Below are 15,992 nucleotides of genomic sequence, written 5' to 3' on the forward strand. Positions count from 1 at the left end.
CAGGCTTGTGAAAACTTGGTTCCAAGTAATAATTCATAGTCCAGTTGACAGGGATCATGGGCCAGGTAGGTATATGTGCTATGCATGTGTCTGTGTGTATATATTGTTACTTTCTACTCATACATTTTGGAAGGCCTACTGTATCACTATGCCAACTATCCAACACATTCCCACTGAAGCAATGAGAAGTCAGATAGACCATAATTAACTGATCCTGTCCTCAACCAAATCCCATCCCCCATCCCAACCTATATGTTAGATTTTGCTCTGCTTTAGATTGTATATAATTGTTTTTCATGTTGGTATTTTTGTTGTTGTTGTTGTTGTTTTGTTTTGTTTTGTTTTACAAGAGAGTGAGAACACAAGCAGAGGAAAAGCGGGGGTGGGGGGGGTGGGGATAGAGGATCTGAAGCAGGCTCTGTGCTGACAGAAGCAAGCCTGATGCAAGGCTTGATCGAACTCACGAATTTTCAAGATCATAACCTGAGTCGGAGTCGGACACTCACCTGACCGAGTCCCCCAGGCACCCCAATCTTCTATAATTGTTTTTGATTGGCATGAGTAAACATGACTACTGCCTTGATATTTATGTGTGCCCTCTTGTGTTTGTCATAGCTAAAAGAAGATCATAGACAAGCACACTGTTCATTTTTATTCTACAACTCACCACCACCACAACCACCAAACATACACTTTGGCAAAGTCATGCTTACAATCCTCCTGTTACATGGCATTTGTCAGGGATGTTTCAAAAGTAGCTATAATATGAATGGATGCCCCCTCCGTATTTGCATTATCAAGCCAACAAAATCTTGCTGTAATCTGAGCATTCTTACCAGAGAGATAACCACAAAATTGACTCACTGTAATTTGACAGAAAACTTATTTTAGGAAAAATAAAGTATTGGTGAAATGTGGCCTAAGTGCTGCTGAATAGTTCATAAGCTCAGCTGAAGTCCCTCTAAAGAAAGCACATCCCTGAAGATGATAAGGCCAAGTCATCAAGGTTCAGAAAAATCCTGGAAATCTTCCAGAAGGGTAACCGGAAACACAAGTGAAAGTACTACTTAACTCTGGTGGAAAATAAGGACTACTCCGTGAAAGAAAGAAAGAACTAACTAACTAACTAACTACACAGATGGGAGAATCTTAGAAAAATAAAGTTTGAGAAGGTACAAACGTTTTTAACTTGTAGAAAAGCTATGAATAAGATCGATTAGATTTTCACCAAAGATGAAAATTTCACAGCCAGGAACTAAACCATGAAATTTGAAGGTGATATTTTTACTCGCCTTCATGAGTAGTAAATTTATGATACAGATTACATCAAGTAGTTGCATAAACTAGAGGTATAGACATATACATTGAAAAGAGATCAAAATAATAAACATAGAACTAGATAAAGGAAATCTAGTTATATATTTCTGAGGTTTGTTTTTTTTTAAGTAAAAGTAAATAAAGGCTGTGATACTCTCACACAAAATACTATTTTGCCTTCCTGTCAATGTGTCAGGACTGGGCACAATGGGCTGTTTGTCTCACTCCAAGAAGTGTTTCTTTATCATGTCAATGTCAAGAGTATGTCCTTTGAGTCCACTTGCCTATTCTATGCTTGAATCCTAGATCCATCACTTGCCAGCTGAGGGATTACAGTAAAATTACTGCAGTTGTTTCCATAGCTCTAAAATAGTAATAACCTGGCCCATCTCTCAGAGTTCTAGTGAAAGTTAAATGAGATATTCCATGTACAGCATTTAGCACAGTTCAGGATGTATAGCAAATACTCAAGTCATTTTAAGTATCATTCAAAATAATGCAAAATAAGCAATTTACTCTCAGAATAATAAAGTGATAGACCAAGTGTATTCTTAATGATTCAATTATACACTGGGAATTCTTTTTCCTTGTCTTGATCAATGACTTTACCCACTGTCTAATCAGCTACTGCCACAATAATGCTGCATAATAACCTCATATTCTTGATGGATTATATCAACAAGTACTTGTTTTTCTTATTCACAGGAGGTGAAGATTTGCTGATCTCAGCCAGACTCAGCCAAACTTGGCTCTAGGGCAAGGGCTAGGTCAAACCTGTTCCATGAGCCTGATTCTGGGGTCAAGCTGAGGGACAGTAGCCACCAGGACATATTCTCATGGAAATGGCAGAAGTCCAGGAGCGAAGCAAAATTATGGTAGCATGTTTTAGACTTTTATAACATTCCATGGGCCAAAGCAACTCGCATGACCAAAGATGACATTAAATGGGATAGTCAAGCATATTCTCTCAGTAAGAGGAGAAGAAAGTAAATATCTGTTGAAAAATAATCCTATCACACCAGCTGACATCGAAGGTGAGAAGGATTTTAAAAGAAAGAGGAGTGTGGGGAGGAAATCCAGCTATTCGTAGCAGCATGAATGGATCTTGAGGGCATTAGACTAAGTAAGATGAGTCCGGCAAAGACACATGCTATAAATGACCTATACGTGGAATCTAAACAAGCTAAATCTGTAAAAATGGAATAGAATGGTGGTTACCATAGGGTGGGGTGTGGCACAACTCAGGTTGTGAAGTACAACCCTTAAAGGTGCAAACTTTCAACTAGTAGATAAATAAGTTCTGGAGATCTAATGCACAGCAGTTATTATAGTCAACAATACTATATTATAAACTTCAAAGTTGCCAAGATACTTGATCTTAACTTTTCTCATCACAAAAAAGCAATGATAATCATGTGACTTTATAGAGGTATTAGCTAATGCTAGCATGGCAATCACACTGCAATATATAAATGTATCAAACCAACACATTGTACACTTAAACTAATGCAATGCTATATCTCAACTTAAAGAATAGTATGGGGAAAGATTCTCATTGCCTCTCCTACATAGAAATCATACTCAAAATCTGTTTTTCACTGTACAATGAACAGAGTTAAATTTGACATACAGAGAAGGAAAATATGAGAACATCAGGCTATTCCCAAGGAGATCCAGTATACAGGTCTCAGTATCTAGAGCTTCCAAAAGGAGAGTGGGCTGATCTCAAAGGTGCACACTGCACTGACAACATGAAAATGGTCATATTGTTATTCACTTAAAGAATATTTTCTGTTCAACAATGCGCTGATGTCTTTAAATTAATATTTATTAAAGGAAGTGTCTCTGCTGTTCAAGTAAATGTAATTGAGCCTGAGGAACTATGGCATGGCCTAATTTGTCTTGACTATAAAATACCATTTTAGAGTTTGCATATTAATAACAGCAGCAACACAAAACAGCAACACAAAACCCCCCCTCATTAAAAAATTTTGGAAAAAAGCAAAGTCCTGAAAGAGATAAAAGGATGGAGGGATCATATGTCCAGAAGCAAATGCATCGTGAAGCCTCTGGTCAATGACATCAGTTACTTTGTAAATGAATTAGAAGTCCTAATTCTGCTTTAGCTTAGAAATCTGATTATCCTAGAGCTTGTAAGAAATCAGCTTTAATCCTCTTTTAAATGTCATTCAACAGGTTCTCTGTTGTACGTGGTATGCAAATGAATTTCCCTTATCAGATCCTTTCTAATTCATTTTCCTTCCACAGGACATTCTCAGAAATAATTTAAGACTGGACTCTGAAAATTGTTCCAATCTTGAATAACATATGTTTGAAGCATATTGTGTCTCCAATCAGCAAATCACTCCTGAATTCAAAAGCAAAAATCCTTGTTACTCTACATGAAAATTAAACATGAAAATTTTCTGACATGTTATGTCCACATCTAAGCTGCTCTCCATATATTTCAGTGTCAGCTCAAAATGAAATTTAAAAATCCTAGCATTGTCTCCCCTATTCAAAATACACCAGATTTTCTTATGGTTATGATCATAGCCAAAACTGCAAGGAGTGAGGGATGTAACTCAAGTTTTCCTTCTTCAGATAGTGAAAAACAGTATTAGTAATTACTCCTCAAGCAGATCAAAAGGAAAATGAACATTGAAATGAAGTCCAAGTCCTGGTTTAGTCCTAAACCTGTAAGATAACATAGGAAAAGCTACATCTTTATAAATTATTTTGAGTTGGAAAACAAATTAAATTTTGCTGTTGCATTAGGTCCTTGTAAGAGGCATAGCTGCTGAAATGTAAACAGTAGGGACTATATAATGTGTTTGGTCTAAAAGTAAATACAGTTGTTTACTCAACTTGCAGATTTAAGATGAAATTTATGGAAAGCTTTATTAACCATGTGGCGACCTTCTAAGACTTGAGATGCTTGATTTATATTTCTCTCTTTGCTTAGATGTACGCACTCATGTAAGTGGTAAATGATTTCATTTACTCTACACCAGGGTTACCTTTTTGTCTTTTAAATAACTTATAATTGAAGGTCAATATTACATTTAGAGTGGGAAGGACATCAGTCAGTAATTGTCAGTGTCTTTTCCCCGAAGATAGAGTTTTTTTGAATCATCTGGTCATTTTATCATTATATATGTATATGTAATATGTATATCCTAGGCTTTATTATGTACAAGATATAGATACAAATGGATACCCACGTGAAATTAATATGTATTGCTCCCAGTATTTTAATCCTCTTTCTATATTTTAAGAATTCTTTATTTTGTAGATCTTGGTAGGAAGAATCTATCTCTTGGGGGACAAAGGGATGAAAAATCTACATACTTGCTTTTTTGGCCTCTGTTATAGCTAAGCGGGACACGTGAACTAGGATTAGCCAATCAGACACAGCTCTTCCAGGTTTGATTCCCAGAGCTTCTAATAGAACAAAATTCAGGAATGGTGGAGGATGCATGCTGGAGGTAGTAACAATGGTTCAGGATGGCCTCTCGTGTTCAACAAGCAGAGGTAGTCTTGCCCTCAGCAGAATGGGTTCTAAGCTATGATTTATGCCTGAGGTTCACACTTCTTGGCTCCTTTACCTTGTCTGTTCTCTAAGTCAATTTATCCAGTCTTCTGGCAATTCAGTGAGCCACTCAACGTCTTCTTAATCACTTCCCTTTCTGTATAATGAGCCAAAATCAGTTTGGGTTGATTGTTACAAGGATTCTTACCTATTTACAGCATGGAAAACTGGGGCTTTTCAGGAAAGATATCAAGATGTGAAATATGCTACCTGTGGTGTTTGGCAATCTTTGAAAGAACCATGGCATACAATCACTTAGTTGTGATTACCTTAATAAAATAGTAGTAGTTGGTCATCTAACATTAAACTAAATAGGTAGTGGAAAGCTCTCCCTTGACATGTTTCTTCCACCATGATTGACTGAGCCCAATAGGCCATGGAAGGTTACCTATCTGTTCTATTCAGTAATCAGGGTAGATTTTAGGTAAAGTTAAAGACTTAAAATGCATGCCTAAAATTATATTCTGTCTATCAACATATATGGTCACTGACCCATTCCCACCTCCTAGAGTAGATTATAAAACAATCTAGTTTTTCTCAATTAGCTTCCTCTGGGAATAAAAAGATTATTCTCCACCGTACTATGCTCTTCTCTGCACCCCAGTATGCTTACCCTGTAATCTGTATCATTTGGACTCTGTGACCACTTTTTCCCTTTGGATTGGTCAATGGGTGACAACAATGGCACAGTGTCTTCTGCAGAAGTTGTGTCTCAGCTCCTGTTCAGAACCCCTTTAGGTCTGACTCAGCTCTCGCCAGTCTCTAATAACAGTATTTCTTTGATCTTCTCCTTTAGTCCTAGCAGTGGTCTCCTTCTTTTACATCTACTGTGGCCTCCTACAATTGTTTTTCCTTGGGTAACTCAATATCCTTCATTCCTTTAACCTAAGTCACATCTTTATAAATAGTTGTTTCATAAAAGTCTCATTATTTGCATCATCTTGGCATCATCTTTCCTGTCATAATACTGACTGACATGGCAGTCCAAAGACAGAGGCTGGATCTTACTCATCTTTTAATTCCAATGATTAGCAAAATGCCTATCACACACAAATTTCTCAGAATAGTTGGATAGATCTGGACTCAGTGTGCAAAGAAAGCCCCCAAACAGCTTCCACATTTAGACTATATTTGTCTAATGTTCAGTGAGCTCCCAAAAATCTATTTCACTGTAGCTCCTAGGACTCCTCCCATTGTGTATGGAACTAGTGCGCTGCAGTAGAACAAGCATGGAATTTGAACACAGGCAAATAGATCTGTGTAATCTCAGAATGATAATTTAACTTCTGAGTAATAAAACTAACCTTAGAAGACTGAATTGTTTTATAGGCTAAACTGTGGTACCAAATAAATATAAAAATACAATGGCTTTGATGAGAGCAGTTCATTTCTCTCACACGTAATAGTCCAGATAAAAAGTGGCTCACACCAGTGGGACAGGTCTGTTTAGTGTGGCCATTCAAGACAAAGATTTTTGCCATCTTGTTCTTTTACACTTGGGATAGTGTTTTTCTCTCTTCTGTTGAAGCTGAGTGATGACTACAATAGGAATGGTTAAGCAAGAACATAGTAAATGCACAATTTTCTTTAATTGTTTTCCATTTTTTTATTGTGTTAAAATACACATAGCAAGATTTAGTATCTTAACCATTTTCGTTTACAGCTCAATGGTATTAATTGCATTCATATTGTTGTGCAACCTTCACCATCATCCATCTCCGAAATACTTTTCGTCTTGCAAAACTAAAACTTTGTACCCATTAAATCATAACTCCCCATGACCTGCTCCCCCCAGGCTTGGTAACCATCATTCTACTTTCTGAAACTATGAGTTCTTCTTCTCTTCCTCTTCCTTCTCCTTCTCCTCCTCCTCCTCCTCCTTCTTCATGTTCTTTATCTTCTTCCTCTTCTTCTTCTTCCAATTTTTTTTTCCAGATTCCACATACAAGTGAGATAATGCAGTATCTGTCTCCCCATGTCTGGCTTATCTTCTTAACATAATGTCCTCAGGTTTATCCACATTTTCACAAATGACAAGATTTCCTTCTTTTTAAAGACTGAATAATATTCCATTATATACATATAATATTCATATAGAATTATAATTCATACAATAATGGAATATATACAGTAAAATTGCATGATATATACTTTATACACACACACACACGCCCCACATTCTTTATTCACCCATTGACAGCCATTAGGTTGTTTCCATATCTTGCTATTGTGAATAATGCTATAATAAACATAAAACTACATATATCCCCTTGAAGGTAGTGATTTTAATTCCTTTGGCTATACACCCAGAAATGGAATTACTAGATCTAGTGGTAGTTCTATTTTTATTCCTCTGAGGAACCTCTACGCTGTTTTTCTTAATGGCTCTACCAATGGCTGTGTGTGTGTGTGTGTGTGTGTGTGTGTGTGTGTGTGTGTTACTTAACAAGATTCTGAGGAAATGAAATAATCTCAGACTCTGGAGGAAGATAATTATGTTTAAATCCTGGCTGCTGTCCTTACAATACAAGTCATCTTGGGAAAGTGACTTAATCTTTTAAGCCAATTTCCTCATGGGCAACAATAATGAATACTTCACAGAATTTTGGTGATGAATAAAAAGACAATATATATAAAGTAGTTAGCACAGTATCCAGAATATATTATATGCCAAACCAAACATTATTAAGAACTACATTTCTGTGGGGACTGAGTAAGGCAAAGTAGGTCTATTTATTTCCCAAGGAAAGCAGGTTAGAGTCAGACACTATGGCAGTCACCACTTCAGTAAGCTGTTAGACCAACTAGCTTTAAGGCATTTTGTTCATCTTCACCTAGACTGAGAACGGTATAAGGACTTTAATATATCTAGTGGAGAGCATCAAAAAAGACGGACACACAAACATGCAAAAACAGGAAGAAACAAGAAATGACACCTTGAACTATAAAATTTTGTCTGGAGAATATTACAAAACTCTAACATCACTTATTGCTTCTTCCTCACTTTAACATTTTTTAAGAATACTACAGGAATTCTTAGGCTGAATAAGAAAACAAAGAGTTCCACAGCAAGAATCCAAGCCCACAGGCGGAAGCCTTTCTAGTTTTATAAGTCATGCATTATCACCTCCACAGCATTCTGTTAGCTAAAAACAATAGCTAAAGTCAGCTTAGATCCAAGGAAAAGCAATACACACACGCCCACATGCACACACACGCACACACACACACACACACACTTCTTGATGGAAAAAGTGCAAAAGATTTTGCAGACAAGTTTTAAAAACTCCATATGATGTATATTTATATTTTGGACTTAGGTCCTAAGTTTTTATATACATATTCTGGGTCTACACTGAACATACCCCATATTTTGAAATTTAAAACTACAGTTTAAACATTATTTAAACAAAGCCATTATATAGCACATAGTACATATTTTTAAATTATTATGGCATCCGTTACCCTAAATTCTCTTTTCAGAGTTTGTAAATGTGTATCAAATGTAACAGACAGAATATATTAGCAAAAAAGTGTTTGTCATAGCAAGAACTTTCTCAAAATAATTGTTAAAAATACAAATTAGATGTAAATGCTATGTATTTTTGTAGATGACAGATGATATTAAAGAGTCTTGTAGATGTTTCTACAAAACTTCCCTCCCTAGAATTATCAGTGCATTAGAAATGATGCACTTGTTAAAAAGCAATATCCTTAGCCTAAAAGCTCATACAATCAATTTTATGGTTCACATATTTGAATTGTCATTATTTTAATTAGGAGTTATTTATCTCAATTCATTCCACATCAAGTCTAATTTCTGGCTCTATGGTACTCTATTTGCTAGAGTATTGTCTTAAAAAAACTCAATTTATTGTTCAGTGACAAGAATATCATCCTTATTTAAGGAAACCTAATTGTAGAGCTGGCCTGAAAATGACCTTATACAAACAAAATTCACCGAACTTGGCTCTAACTTTTGGTGTGATACGATTATGACCCATACTTCTGCCCTAATGTAATTCTCTTATCCAGTTATTATCCAAGCAATCCCTTGGAAGTTGGGGTTTATGCTTTGAATGTGAGTATCATTTCCCTTCTTAGAGCAAATAAAACATAAGATTTTCCTGGAAAGAACAAGGCTTAATGTAAAGAACAAAACAGAAATGATACCCATGTTTTAATATATACAATGGAGTATTACTCAGCAATCAAAAAGAATGAAATCTTGTCATTTGCAACTATGTGGATGGAACTGGAGGGTATTATGCTAAGCAAAATTAGTCCATCAGAGAAAGACAAATATCATATGACTTCACTCATATGAGGAATTCAAGAAACAAAACAGATGAACATAAGGGAAGGGAAGCAAAAATAATATAAAAACGGGGGGGGGAATAAAACATAAGAGACTCTTAAATATAGAGAACAAACAGGGTTGCTGGAGGGGTTGTGGGAGGGGGGATGGGCTAAATGGGTAAAGGGCATCGAAGAATCTACTCCCGAAATTGTTGCACTATATGCTAACTAACTTGGATATAAATTTAAAAATTAATTAATTAAAAAAGAAATGATACTCATGTTTTAATATAAAAGTGGGAGAAAAAAATTATCTGTCAAACAAGAGTTACAGCTTGAAAATGTGAATAAATTATTATGATTCTACAACTTTGATGTTTTTTAACATTTATTTATTTCCAAGAGACAGAGAGAAACAGAGCATGAGTAGGGAAGGAGGAGAGAGGGGAAAACACAGAATCTGAAGCAAGCTCCAGGCTCCAAGCTGTGAGCACAGAGCCTGATGCCAGGCCTGAACTCATGAACTGTGAAATCATGACCTGAGCTTAAGTCAGACATTTAACCTACAGAGCCACCCAGGGACCCCTATAGGCTTTGATTTTTAATGCCATATATCAATGTTAAGGCTATGACTATGTTGTGTTAGAATTTCCCTCTCCACCAAGTCCCAGAAAACAAACCTAAACCACAATGCCCACTTTATGATATCATATTTGTTACATTTTGCCATTCATATAATTGATTTTGTATTCTTAATTAACTTTTTAAATATGGGAATATTATTTCCTCAACTAGATTGTAAGTTCCCCAAATACTGAAAGTTATGCTTTATACACTTTTTAATGCCTCCCTCACTATCTAATGAAGTATTAGGTATAAATAAGATAGGTATTTGCTAATGAATTTTTAATATAATTAAATTATTGAAAGTTAACATGTTAAACTTACATGTAACAGAGGGCAAAATACAAGAATTTAGTATCAGAATCAGTTTAATTTTGTATAATCAGTTTCTTCAAATAAAAACAAAATTTTGATGATAAATAAATCATCATGACCCTTATTAACTATTAAGAAAGCAATGATAATCATTCATGTTTTAACAAAGAATTAATTATTCAGTAATAATACAAGATAAAGGAGATAGGAGTAAAAATAACAGATAAACCATAAATTGAGAAAATAAGTAAAAGCTGAAGTAATCTGATGATTTCAGCTCTGATTGTTGATCATATTTTCCATATTATTTATTTGTATTTGAAACAAACTAAAAAGCGACTCAAAGATGACAATTTTTTTTAAGATTTTATTTTTATGTAATCTCTACACCCAACATGGAGCTCAAACTCACAACCACGAGATCAAGAGTCACACATTTCTCTGACTAAGCCATCCAGGTGCCCCAAAGAAGACACCTTTAAATGGGCACATGGGTGGCTTAGCCAGGACTTTGGCTCAGGTCAAGACTTCATGAGCCCAAAGTTGGGCTCTTTGCTAACAGCTCAGAGCCTGAAGCCTGCTTTGGATTCTGTGTCTCCCTCTATCTCTGCTCCTCCCCTGCTCATGCTCTGTCATTCTGTCTCTCTCTCAAAAATAAATAAAAACATTAAAAAAAAAAAAAGAAGACACCTTTTACTTAAAAACAAATGTCACAATAGGACATGGAATAAAAACTTCAAAAGTTGAAGATATTCAGTCAGAGCATGAAGAAGTCTTAAAGATGCCTGATATAACTGCTTAACATAAGAGATGAGGATTAGAGACCAAGAGATTTGCTATGGGTATGAAAATAAGTGACTGGACCAGGAATAGATAAAACAAGTGCTCCTTTTACCACCATGGACAGACATTCACTCATCATGTATAATAATGTATATTGGCTCAATTATAAATACTGTTATTTTGAATCCCCTAAAAAACTTCTTCTATTCCAAGGAATGCCTCAACTTGTCCATTAATCTCCTTTTTTTTCACCACCTGTACAATATACCAATAGAGTATTTCCTGCTAATCAAATGTCTATGTCATACACTACATCATGGACAGAGAAAAACCTAAATTGAAATGGACTCTACCCGTCTGAGGCTGCTTTTCACCAATAGATAAAGTTGGGGCAATCAAATGTTGACTTCATATTTGATATTCATATTCAAATATCTTTTTTAAATTTTTTAATGTTTTTAGAGAGAGAGACAAAGCATTAGCTGAGGAGGGGCAGAGAGATAGAGGGAGACACAGAATCTGAAGCGTGAGCTATCAATCCAAGCTCTAAGCTATCAGCACAGAGCCTGACACGGGGCTTGAACCCGTGAACTGTGAGATCATGACCTGAGTCAAAGTTGGATGCTTAACTGACTAAGCCATCTAGGTGCCCCAAATACCTTATATTATTAACAACTAATTCTACTAAAATTAATGTGAGCTTTGATTTTTAAATGCATTTTAATAAATATATTAGCTTGTATTGTATTCTGGCATGAGCATTCTGGCAAAAGAAAGCAAGAACTAACCCAAATTAAGGGCTCCTTTCATTAATTTGAGATGTGTCCCAAATATGTAATAAAAAAATTATTTCAATGAAATATTGAAAAATTATTTCAGTGAAAACCAGCAGAGTGCTCAGAGTAATCAATAAACATGTACTTAATGAATAAAATTATTTTTCTAGATAGATGTTAGGGTTTTGATCCCTTTTGCCTGGGGACTTACTGTCCAGTAAAATTAGAATTATTTTATGTACAAAAATAAGTAGAAACACCAAAAGATAAATTATCAGGGCCAGATGTTGATGCATAATACAGACAACAATGCATCGTCCAGTAAGTAGTTCAGTGAAAGGAGAAATGTTTGGAGGAGGGTGGGGAAAGGGATGGTTCATATAACTGGACTGGATGTTGTTGCTACAAGAGCAATGTCTGAGAAGAAAGTAAGAATGATTCTGCAATTAAATCCTTTGAAGAGTTGTTTCACTGTCTCCATATACACAGCTTTTGAATGCAATATGTAGGACAGCATACCCAACTGAAGTGCAAAAATCCTTTTCAAAAAACGCATTTTCCTTATTACCCAAGGATCAAATAATAAATAATAATAATAAATGCAGCTTGAGGAGGAAAAGCCACACTCCCATTTATTCTTTTTTTGTGTTTTACCTTAAAAGAAGCTTTGATATTTTTGTACATCAGTCAGCATCCAGCTCATTTCCGTACTGGTGTGTTAACCTTCTCCCTCTGGACACTTGGGATATTAATATTATCCTCTGTAACAATCAGCAGAAGAAATAGAGCATTTACGCAAATACTGCAAATTAGATTAAACTGCAGTTCTGATGTAACCCTGTGACATACAGTTTCTTGCGAATTAAGCCAAATGTACAAGCATTTAATGACTAATCCTTTTAGGTATTTTAATGCCCACATGAAGATTTATTAAGGAGAAAGGGAAAGCATATGCGGTTTTCCGTTAGAGCCTGCCTGCGGGCGGAGGATTGAGCAGATTGGCTTTTTTTAATTAATATTTCAGTTCTTTGTGTTTTGGCGGGCAGGTTGCACGTGGTCCTGGTACTGAACGGACAGCTCCTTTCTCTTAGGCTGTGCGCTGGGGGCTAGAAGTCTATAAGGGCAGTGGCAGACCCTGGAGAGAGAGGAGAGAAAGAGGGCGGGAGAGGAAATCAAGTGCTGACTCCCCCCACCTCTTTCTTTCTTATACCCCACACAGCCATAGGCTTGCCTCCTTCAGAAATTAACCTACTGATCTATATTGGTAAAATTAGTTATACTAGAAGGCTTCTCAGTTCAGCCACAAAAGGGGAGGAGAAAGCTTGTCAGACCCTCCTCCCTCCCCTGGGCTTACTACAAACAACTTTTCTGATGCTAGGAGGAAACCTTTGAAGATAAAGGCAAGTTCGCCTGCATTTTAGGAATCCCTTCTGCAGATGGGAGGATTCTAACTAATGAAATCTCCAGGATCACATTTGTTTTGAATATTATGAAACCTTGTTAAATGAAGTAATACAGGCCTGTGTGTATGTGTATATATATGTATATGTGTATATATATATATATATATATATATATATATATATACACACACACACATATGTATATGTATATATATACACACACACATATGTATATGTGTATATATATATATACACACACATATATATATGTATATGTATATATATATGTGAATGTGCATGTATATACAAGTATGCATAGGTATCTATAGAAAGATGGAAATAGATATAGATGGACATAGAGCCTGATTAACCAACTTAAAAATATTGCTGATCTTGAAAATTTCTTCCATTTATTCCAATTGCATACTGCTTTCAAACAAAATTTGAACTGTGTTTTAAAGTTCATCAGAGTGTGAGAAAAAGATGTAAGGAATTGTGAGCTATTGGTAACCACACATCGCATTAAGTACCTTGAGGCATTAAGATGTTTTCATAGAAATATGAGTCAAAATAAAATACATTAGGCATATATCAAATATATCACACATTTTTGTTAAACTAAGACATAGAACATGCATTTCTATTTACATTTCTCCTCATCTGGGAGATAGAACTATTGCTCCTTATCTGTAGTTCTCTCCTTCTTCTGAGTGTATAGGAAGATTATACTCTTTCCTTGGCCTGTAGTTAGTCACAGCCACACAACTAGATCTGGCCAATGTGCTTCTGGAACAAAGAACTTGTTTACCTGTGCCAGAACTTCCAGAACCCTCTGCAACCTCCACCTTGTGATAATGCACAGATAAAGATCTCACTAGATGCCTGAGCCTCCATATGGAGGATAGCAGCCTTGGTGGGGTGTCCAAATCCACAATGAAGTGTACATTTGAGCATAATAAACTTCTGTTGTGTTAAGCCACAGAGATTTGGGAGCTATTTGTTACCAAGGTGCAGCATGTTCTAATCTGACTAATAAATCCTGTAAAGAAAAATAAATAGTAAGCTTCTCTTGCTCAGAATTGCCAATGATTCACTTTTTATGGGACATTATAAACAATTGCTGTTCAACAGAAATAAAATGCAGGTTACATAAGTCATTTTAAGTTTTCCATATTTTAAAAAGAAAAAAGGAACAAGTAAATTTCCTTTTAATAATATATTTATCAATATATCAAAATATTATCATTGCAGTCAATAAAAAAATTATGAGATATTTAACTTTTCTTTTTCAAATAAGTGTATGAAAATCAAGTGTGTGTTTTATACTTATAGCACATCTCAATTTGGACTAGCTTGATTTCAAATTGCTAATGCCTTTTAGCCAAAAATCACCAAACACACACTTGTAGTTGAAGAAAATGGGTTTATAACTTGTATGAACACCATGGGAAGTCATGGAAACTTTCTACAAAGTGCATTAGAAAAAATTTATTATAGGATTTTAACTTTGGTTAGGTGATTTCAGGAATGGTGCGAGAAGCAGAGGTTCACACCGGATTGAGTGTTCTCAGAAAGAGGGGAAAACTTTGTGATTAGGTTTCTCGATAAACATTTTACATTGAGGGAAGACTAAAGGCAAAGCTGTAATTAGTAAAGAAGCAGCAGTAACTCACATTAGCCAAGAAAGGAGTATATTGGGTGTTTTCAGGTGTGATCAAATGTTCATGTCTTGTCTATGTTCACATATGATTACAGAGTAGTCTTGTTTCCATCTTCATCTACCATGGTCACAGAGTGGCCCTATGTAATGTTGATGTTCTGTGAGATGGCTTGTGTTCAACAGAACACCAAGACCTGACCATGAGTTAGGCCAGCCTATAGCAACACCATGGCCTAGTGGATAATGCTAGCTCAACTCCTGGATGTCAGAAACTATTTGGGGGTTAGGGGGGTGGTTTAGTTTAGTATAACTTTTTCTCAAAGTGTTTGGATTAGTCTTCTAGGGCTGCCGTAACAAAATGTCACAGACTGGGAGGTTTAAACAACAGAAATTTGTTTTCTTAGAGTTCTGGAGGCTAGAGTCCAAGATCAAGGGGTCAGCAAGTTTGGTTTCTCCAGAAGCCTCTCTTCTTGGCTTGCAGATGGCCACCTTCTTGCTGTGTCCTCACATGGTCTTTCCTCTGTGGGTACACATTCCTGGTTTCTCTTCCTTTTATTAGAAGGACATGAGTCATATTGGATTAGGGCCCCACTCTTATGACCTCATACAACCTTAATTACCTCCTTAAAGGCCCCATCTCCAAATATAGTCACATTGGGGATTATGACTTTAATATACGAATTTTGGAGGGAACAATTCAGTCCAAAATGGTACTCAATAGCCACATGTACCTAGGCATAGCACCGTACAGTTACAGACAACTTGAAATTGATTGTGTCTATTTGCTAGAGACACACTGACTAGGGGCATTTCTCAGTAGAATAAAAAAAAAAATGAAAGTTTCACAGCTAAAAGGAACTCTGGATTTTTTTTTTTTTTGGTCACTCTTTTCATTATGTCCTCTCCCTATAATGTAACATACTGACTTCATGGTAAAGAGTTCTGTAATTAGGTGTTAAGATGATCCTTCCGTCCATCCTTTAACATTTCTCTCTTTTTGTTTAAGTTTATTTATTTATTTTGAGAGAGAGAGAGAGAGAGAGAGAGAGAGAGAATGAATGAGGGGTGAGGGGCAGAGAGAGAAGGAAAGAGAATCCCAAGCAGGCTCCACAGTCAGTGCAGACCCCAACTCAGACTCAATCCCATGAACTGTGAGATCATGACCTGAGCCGAAATCAAGAGTCAGACATTTAACCAACTGAGTCACCCAGACACCCCTATCA

The sequence above is a fragment of the Panthera leo genome, chromosome B2, assembly GCF_018350215.1.
Source record: "Panthera leo isolate Ple1 chromosome B2, P.leo_Ple1_pat1.1, whole genome shotgun sequence".
NCBI classification, from domain to species: Eukaryota; Metazoa; Chordata; class Mammalia; order Carnivora; family Felidae; genus Panthera; species Panthera leo.